Raw genomic sequence first — 8,900 nt, 5'->3', positions numbered from 1 at the left:
TAATTTTTTTTAGAAAAGAGATTAAGACAAAAGAATTGATTTTGTTCATAGTAACGTACATATTCCGGGAAAGTAACTGAAGCGAAAACAATCCATTCAGTTACCTTAAACGAAATTTTCTCCCTAGAACACAACAGACTTAGTACGGTCTCTAGTTTCCAACTTCCTCTATTGTACAACAGCATTTAATCGCCGGGGAACGGGCGCAACAAGTTTCCGGATGACTCTCTTATTCTACGACACCTCTTCCCATATATCATGAAGTATTTCGAACAGTGCTGCCTTGGTTGTTGGTGCAGGTTTTCTAGTCCTAATAATTTGCTTTATCTCTGCCCATATGTGTTCTGTGACACTGAGGGCGGCTCTCCTCAGTTTGAGGATGAACTCAGCCTTTTGTTGGTAATCGTATTTTAGTTTTAGCTGTAAGATACCATACTCTTAGGTGCTAAACACGGTTTTAGCTGATTTCCGCAGCTACAGAAAGAGAATTACGATATATCTTGGGTAAGATTCTTACAAAGTGTTATCAGACCAAACGATCGACCTGGCCCAGACTGTGCCGACTTTGCTTGTAAACCCCTTACTACCTGGACAATGAGCTTTTCGCATTAGAGAAATTCGTGACCGTAGTTACTTAAGACATTTTAGAGGAAGCTAAATGCCTTCACGTACGACGGATATTAAAAGAAACACCAGTTTGTGAATCGATTACTGGCGCATTTTGTCTCATTTCTCTAGTCGTAGAGGAGATATGTCAGAAGGAAAGGAAGAACGAAATGCAATCTCTTGTATTGGAAGTTATGTGATCTGATTTTAGTGATTACAGTATCAAATGAAACGAAGAGTGAATGTTGACAGTTCGAGCACACTGATGGTGTCAATATTATGCTGCACTATCTGGTACCTGAATTGATGCAGGGCCAGGTTAGGTCAGGCATACACACGGTAGGAAGGCATGGCTCGGTTAAAATTTGCAATCTATATGTATTGCCTGCAGATGAAATTACTGGTACAGTGTAGTTCTGGAGGAGCAATAAGTCAGTTGCGTATTTTACGGCGAGAAAGAGCCCTGACAAACAGTCTTCGCTACACCATATTACCGACATTGGTGTTCCACAGAGTTAGATGGGTCAGATGGCTCTGAGCACTATGGGACTTAACATCCGAGGTCGTCAGTCCCCTAGAACTTAGAACTACTTAAATGTAACCAACCTAAGGACATCACACATATCCATGCCCGAGGCAGGATTCGAACCTCCTACCGTAGCGGTCGCGCGGTTCCAGAATGAAGCGCCTAGAACCGCTCGGCCACTGCGGTCGGCCACAGAGCTAGAATTTCTGGTTGCCGATTAAGTGTAAGGTAGCTAAGTCGGTTGTTCTATATTCTTGAAGTAGGTACAAAATTCAAACTAATTCTGCGAAAATGTGAACCTGGACCACGTGCAATGCTAAAATTTGAATCCATTGCAACAAAAACAATTGCAATTCTGCAATATTTTATTTCTTATACTAGTTGAAATAGGTGAAGTCAACCGAGTCATCTGTAAAGAATGACCGTGGTAATTAAGGGAAGAAATTAACATTCTCTAGCTTTTGAATTGGCATGTACTGACAGTTTTGGCGTTTTACCGACGTCTTGCTAAGAGTAAATGCAACGCGATTTCTGTTATCAGGTAACGTCTTCAGCAGTTAATTTAGCTTTAATATAGTCAAGGAATAATTAGAAGTGTCCGGTATTAACTAGAAAAGTATTCTCTCTATATATAGAAAGAACTAATTAATTTAACTGTTACTGCTTTTAAAAATGACCAAAAGTCGTTAAATTCTTCCTTCAAGCATACATGTAGCATCAGCTGAATGAAGGAAGTAATAGAGATAATGACAGTAATAATCGAATTATCTGTCTAACTTTATAATCAACAGCGGTATTTCTCGAATTAAGAAATTTGTTGAAATAGTGAACGTTTCCAAATGGCTTCCACTTGGGGCTATGACGACAAAAAGCGTCTTGATATCCCGCTGACATGTAGCTGACACAGTTTCCGTGTCAGAACCTCACCGAAAATTAACCACTTAATAAGAGCCCTTCTTCTTCTCCGTTTCTAATTTGTGAGCTGTTTTCACTGTTAGTGTCAGAATTTAACTTATAAGGGAATAAGAGTTAAACCGCCTATAAACTGGTTTTGGTGGCATTTCAGTCATTGATTTGTGGGATCTGTGGAGGTACGTGGCACACTGGAACTACGCACTGAGTACCTGACGCAGCAAGTGAATGTCGATGCAGTCGAAAAAACAACGACAAAGCCAGGAGATGAATGCACTGAAAAAGCTGCAATCCACTTCTACGGCGTCAGGGATTAGACCTCTCTTACAGTAATGCTCTTCTCCCGTTGTAACATAATTCGGCTGCAAACGTTGAATATACTGCTCTTGTCGACAGATCCTAAAATAATATGAATGGGATATGGGTTCGATTCCTGCTTGTTGCGCTTATTATTAACAGACACGAACAGGCCACCTTCACCCGTGGAAATGTCAAGAGAAGACCATAGAGTTGCATGGTAGTCCAGAATCAGCATATGAATGTGTGGCATCTGTTCTTTTGCACATGGGTGAGAGAACAGACATCACGCATTCATATAATTGATTCGCCTGGATGGGCAACGAATCCACCTTCTTGAGCGCGTATCCAAAAATATGTCCGACCTCGTGTGCTAATCCCTGAATAGTGAGCATGGAGGACATGGACAAGGACTGTGGATACGTGGCGCTGGACGGGAGTGTGGGTCGGTCGTGAGGCACTGGAGATAAACAATTTGTTCCGATGGCGCAATGGTTTTAACACCACTGCCTGGGAAGTAGGAGATCCCAGTCCGGCACATATTTTCATACGTAGCCGCTGATTCTGTGTAATGCCCCGATGCAGTCAATAATCTCTTCCCTTTCCTTTCTCCACTCTGCACCTTCAATATACATAGAATTAAACATGATATGCCTTCATTACCATCTGGAGCGGAGGCGGAAGTCGCCGGGAGCAGAAACTATGTCACAGCAAACATTCTTACTGCAGCGAGAACAGGATCTCAGTGGGCGTAGGTGCAACTGGGTTAAGTGGGAAATACCCGTTAAAAGAAAGAATATTTATTATTTTACTGGCAATCGACACCATTCCGTTCCAAGAACTTACGAGCCCACAATGCTAAACTCGTAATAAACAAGCCATTTAAATAAGTACAATTATTTCTTCGCCATAGGCGATTGTCCTTACCTACGTTCCACGTCAAGAATGCGATATAAATTAGTTGTCTGATTACATGACTGCCACAGAGCGGCAAGGCGACAATATACAAATTGATGAGCAGACGCTAGTTGGTCAAGGCACAACTCAGGTATTTAGCACGTCATTATCACATAACAGAAATGAAGCTTACAAATTTTAATAGACTCACAATAAATAAGTCAGGTAAATAACTACAATATTTCCATTGCCACAGGCCATTACGGCTGAATACATTCCACGTCAAGATAGCAATATATCATAAAATTGCACCAATACAACCAAATTCGGAGCAATCATGTAACGAAATATGATGATATGAAACTACACCCTGAATGCACCACGCGCCACGACTGGTCCGAGCAAAAAGTAATTGTTAATATTGCGTGGGGCGGCCAACACAGATCAATAAAACCTAACTGTAACAAATAATCTGCGCAAACTGTCAAGGTTATTAGCAGACCTGGCACATAAGACCACTGTTCAAGCGTATACTGGCTGAACACTCAGCTAACCACACTTGTCTCAGGAAATCTGAACTGATGCGATACAACACCGGCAGAATCGGCAACAAGCTTCGTACAGTTTGTTCTACCACAGCCTCCGAACGAACTTTTACCACTCTCTGCCCCGCAACCCAGAGGACTCGTCTTCACGTACGACGACCAAGACGCCACAAAGGTCCTACCCGCTGCCCAGGGTCTAGTTGCAGTCGCCATCCACCGCAGCGGCCTCTCTCTCTGCGGGGAGATTGGAACCGAGCTGCGATGGCGCGTTCTTCTCAGCTGCCGGCCACTAAAGGAAGTTCAAGTGGCGGCGTTTGTGATGACGTTCGTGACATCAAACTCTCTCCTACCACCAACCCCCTCATGAAATGATCTTCCTGGGGCAGGCGACACGGCAGCCTTAGGTCCATAGCGAGTGGTCTCGCTCGCAACGCACGTAGGCACATGTAAGGAAACAAGTCCACAATCATAAGAGCACCCACCTGATAGATCAACACTGCCCTCGAACCGTACTTAAGCCAATCTCATTAGTTTCTCCCGGTTTTAGCAGCTTACTAAGGTCCTCTACAATTGGGGGGGGGGGGCACAAAACCTTAAACACTCACAACTCTACTTCTCAGCTCCTCACAGGGAGGAGCGCACAATATCGTAAGGGCACAATTCGTCACACAAACACCGCTTCTCCGTGCTGATGACCCTGTGATCTATATTGAAGTCACCATAGCTGTACTTCACTAATTAAAATATAAATTAAGTATAGGGCTAAAACACAATCACATATGGTTATCGCTTAGTGGGGCACGGTTTCCAAAATTAATTACCTTCGGGATCTATGCCCTCCTGAAACGGATTCACGTGTGACAAATGCAACCCCAATATCTGTCTAGTATTATCTTCTCTCACAAATAATGTCACCAGCGTTACAAATCTCAATATTTGCCCTACTTCCTTAAATCACGGCAGCAATTTGCCTATTATCTCGCCCGCCTCCCTCCCCCCTCGCGCCTCCCCCCCCCCGTTTGCGATATGTAAATTCCTAAACCAAATCATGTCCCCCAGACAAAGTGTAGTCGGTGGGGAAGGAGGGGGGGGGGGGGAGTGAGGGAGGGAGAAAATTTGTACCGAGAGCACCCCACTGGGACCTTATCACTTAACTCGATTTCATATTCGTCTCCCTGTACCTACACGTGGCGATTAGGCAACACATTACAAAATTCCTCACGGAGCCCCCGTAACCCTACAGCGTTTTTCCTGCTCCAGATGCTGGAGCACAAGGATCTGGCCTCTAACTCCCCCTTCCCTCTGGTCATAACTCGTAAACCCATTCCCCCACCCCATCGGCCCGAACGTTGATGACAAAAGGGGAGAAGGGCCGACCCCCCCCCCCCCCCCCCCATCGAATCGGACATAAAACTTGTCTTGACTCCAATAAGGAATCAGCCCTGCCCCAGGATAACTGGACATTAAGATCACGCGCCACCCTCATCATTAACTTCAAAGCAAAATTCTGTATCCTGGTCTTCACTTGGACATTGCCCAACAACATCTTTTTCTCCAAAATAGCCACCTTAATTCATACTTCATCTCTCTCAGAATCGGGTAATATATAGATTGGTGTTATCTCTATACCAAAAATCACTAATTAAACTGGACAAGCTAGCTGAGACCAACAACGTGCAATGCGGCTCGTCATTAAAATTAGCCCAAACAGCCGGTCGAAGTGGCCGTGCGGTTCTAGGCGCTACAGTCTGGAACCGCGCGACTGCTACGGTCGCAGGTACGAATCCTGCCTTGGGCATTATTGTGTGTGATGTCCTTAAGATAGTTAGGTTTAATTAGTTCTAAGTTCTAGGCGACTGATGGCCTCAGAAGTTAAGTCGCATAGTGCTCAGCGCCATTAGAACCATTTTTTAGCCCAGACAAACGTCACATTGGGCCGGACGTGACTACGATCCGCATACAGCATCCTCTTCTCGCACTGGCGCCCTCCCTCTGGCGACAGATGTTTCCCCGGAACGAGAATGAGTACAGTAATTCACTACATGCCTCTTCTGCTAGCATCTGTAACAGTAGGCCTCAACCCTGCATCCAGATTTACACCCTCCACCACTCTCAGTATTTTACCAAGATAGGGCTGTGTCCCGTCAGTCTGCCTTAATGCCTCAGCAAGCCTGACCAGATGGTCCTCGTTCAAAGACCGTCAGCGCACTGCAAAAGGTAAACCACGATATATCATTCGGATGCATGCCCCTACAATATTATCGACGACCTCCGCTCGGTGTAACCCAAACCAAAACTACGCACGGCGTTGCGCAGCCTAATTACAACACCTGAATGTTCATTTTCCCCTTGAGCGGAAAAATATCTTCTAGCAGCTAATTCATGACGTGCGCGTGACGGCAGGAAATTCTCTGTAGTTCCTCGCCTAAGGTCCACGAACACCATGCTGATCACAGGCCGCGAGTCGTACACGACGTTCCACTCTACCAGAAACCATGGGACCCAGCAACTCATATAACTGCTTGCTAGGCATGTCCCACGCCACAGTCTTGCAGTGTTAAAAGATAAATCACTGTATGGTCGGTCTCCTCTGCTGAACTGATAGATAATTTCTCTGCTTCTCGTAACAGCGTCATCAAAGGGTTCAGTAATTTTGCAAACATTTCCTCGAATCCTTCTAAAGTTGCAGCGCTGCCTGCTGTTATACTTTACCTGTGTGGAGTCAGATACCTCTCGAGTCGTTTGACGAATAACCTTCTCCACCTCCTGTACCCTCTCTACAGACTCATTCATCTGCTACTCCAAATCACTAGCCACCAACTTACAGTACCTTGTGCCCCAACACCTGTATCTTGGCAATCAACTCGTGCGCTCGCACCTGCAATGGCGCACAAACCGATTCAGGCACGCCATTGCTGTATCTTGGCAATCAACTCGTGCAGTCCCACGTGCAATGGTGCACAAACCGCCATTGCTACGTAAATCCCGTAATTCAGCCCACAGGCCTTAAATCCGATTAAATGGGCCCAAACGGCTCGGCTCTGTCAAATAATGTCACTAACGAAATGAGGTCGGGAAAAGCAACAAAAATACAAGAGGCAGCATCACTCACCTCTTCCGCTTTTAACTGCGACGGCACCAATGCTGGGTTGGCGGCCTCGGCTAGGCGCCGTGTCAGCTCGGCCACGCTCCCGCTTACGTCCTCGCCCCAGACCGCCAGCTCGTAACGCACGTCACCCTCATTTACATCTGCAACGCCGGGCACCTCCCTTGCTGACATCCTGTGAAACAACGGGAAGCAAGTAGCGTCTGCTAACAACAAAACTTCCACCAAAAATATCAATGTCAAAAATCCAAGACACAAAATGCTATATACCACAAACGTCTTAATATTACTCATTTTATAGTATACGCCTCTCACCAACCCAAAACCTTGCTCTGCTCCTAAAATGTGAACAGGACCCCAGAGGGTGTAGTTAGTGCTGCGGGGAAATACCCAAGATGAAAAAAATAAAAATTATGAAAAAAAACATTATTTTAACATTGTTGCATTCGAAGAACATATGAGTACACATTACTGAACGCATAATAAACAAATCAAATAAGTAAAATATTTCCTCGTCTCAGGCGATTATTCTTGAATACATTCCACGTCAAGATTGTGGTGTACGTTATTTGTCTGACTACAGTACAGGCACAGAACAGAATGCAACAATATATAATAAGGTTCAAATGGCTCCAAACACTATGGGACTTAACATCTGAGGTCATCAGTCCCCTAGAACTTTGAACTACTTAAATCTAACTAACTTAAGGGCATCACACACATCCATGCCCGAGGCAGGATTCGAACCTGCGACAGTAGCGGTCGCGCGGTTCCAGCCCGAAGCCCCTAGAACTGCTCCGCCGCACCGGCGCCAACGCTTTGACTAAAACTTTGATATTCCACATTGCTTTATTTCTATTGATCTATGACGATCCCTGATACAATTGAATCCTTTTCTTTTCTTTATTTTTTGTTCGTTACTTCAACTACCACTTTATGCAAGACCACTCGCCACAGGATCGACTTTTAGTAGATATGGGTACAGCTTTTTGAGAGAAAAAAATACTTCGAATTTTCGTAGAGCTTCAGAATTCCATATATTGGCTCAAGATCTCTTGTTTATAAAAATATTTAAATTTGCCTAAGGATTACTCTATGATTTATGTCAGAGAGTTAGTGGTCTCAGTTTCCAAGGAGTGTGGTAATGTCTTTGAAATGTCACTTGCTGTAATAAAGTTTGGTTCACAAGCGTTAACGGATGTCTCGTCCCTAATAACGCCTAGTATTTGCAATACTCTGGTGTTTATTTACATCTGGACTGATTGCCATTAAGAAAGTGTAAATTTGGGGTAAGTTCCCATGGGACCGAACTGCTGAGTTCATCGCTCCCTAGGCTTACAGACTACTTAACCTAACTTAAACTAACTTACGCTAAAGACAACACACACACCCATTCCCGAGGGAGGACTGGAACCTGCGACGGTAGGAGCCGCGCGCACCGTGGTAAGGTGCCCGAGACCGCGCGGCTACCCCGCGCGGCGCAATTAAGAACAGTATCCTCTACAGGTCCCTTGTGGTATCCGTATGTGTAGCCAGGCGACTATATTGTAAACAAATTACAGTACCTGCAAGACAGCTATGTTGTGTAGGCTGCAAGCAAATCAGGTGGAACGAAATTCAGGTCGGTCGGATGGTTTTGACCATGATAGTACATGTGCATACCTTTAAAAAAGTGAATTCAATGAAAATGTGGGGTGGTTCATTTTGTTCACTGATGTGGTTTTTAAACCGCCTTTATGTTTCATGTTTCGCATACTGCATAAAGAATTGCAGTAGACTAAACTTTGATTGTTTGCTAACGTTTTGTGGGTCATGTTGAAATATCACCAGATATTCTTGCTTTCACAATTTATGCTTATTTTATTGCGTACTGAATGTAATCTATTGTAATTCTTATATGTACGGGTATATACAGGTACAATTTAACACGAACGAATTTCTTAAAGTGAAATATTTCAGAAATACAAAGCAAGAGATGGAAAACACGTGTATAAGAGGGGGGGGGGGGGGG

Source organism: Schistocerca americana, chromosome 1 (genome assembly GCF_021461395.2).
Source record: "Schistocerca americana isolate TAMUIC-IGC-003095 chromosome 1, iqSchAmer2.1, whole genome shotgun sequence".
Classification (NCBI taxonomy): Eukaryota; Metazoa; Arthropoda; class Insecta; order Orthoptera; family Acrididae; genus Schistocerca; species Schistocerca americana.
The sequence above is the reverse complement of the archived record's forward strand: the minus strand, read 5'-3'. Positions refer to the sequence as shown.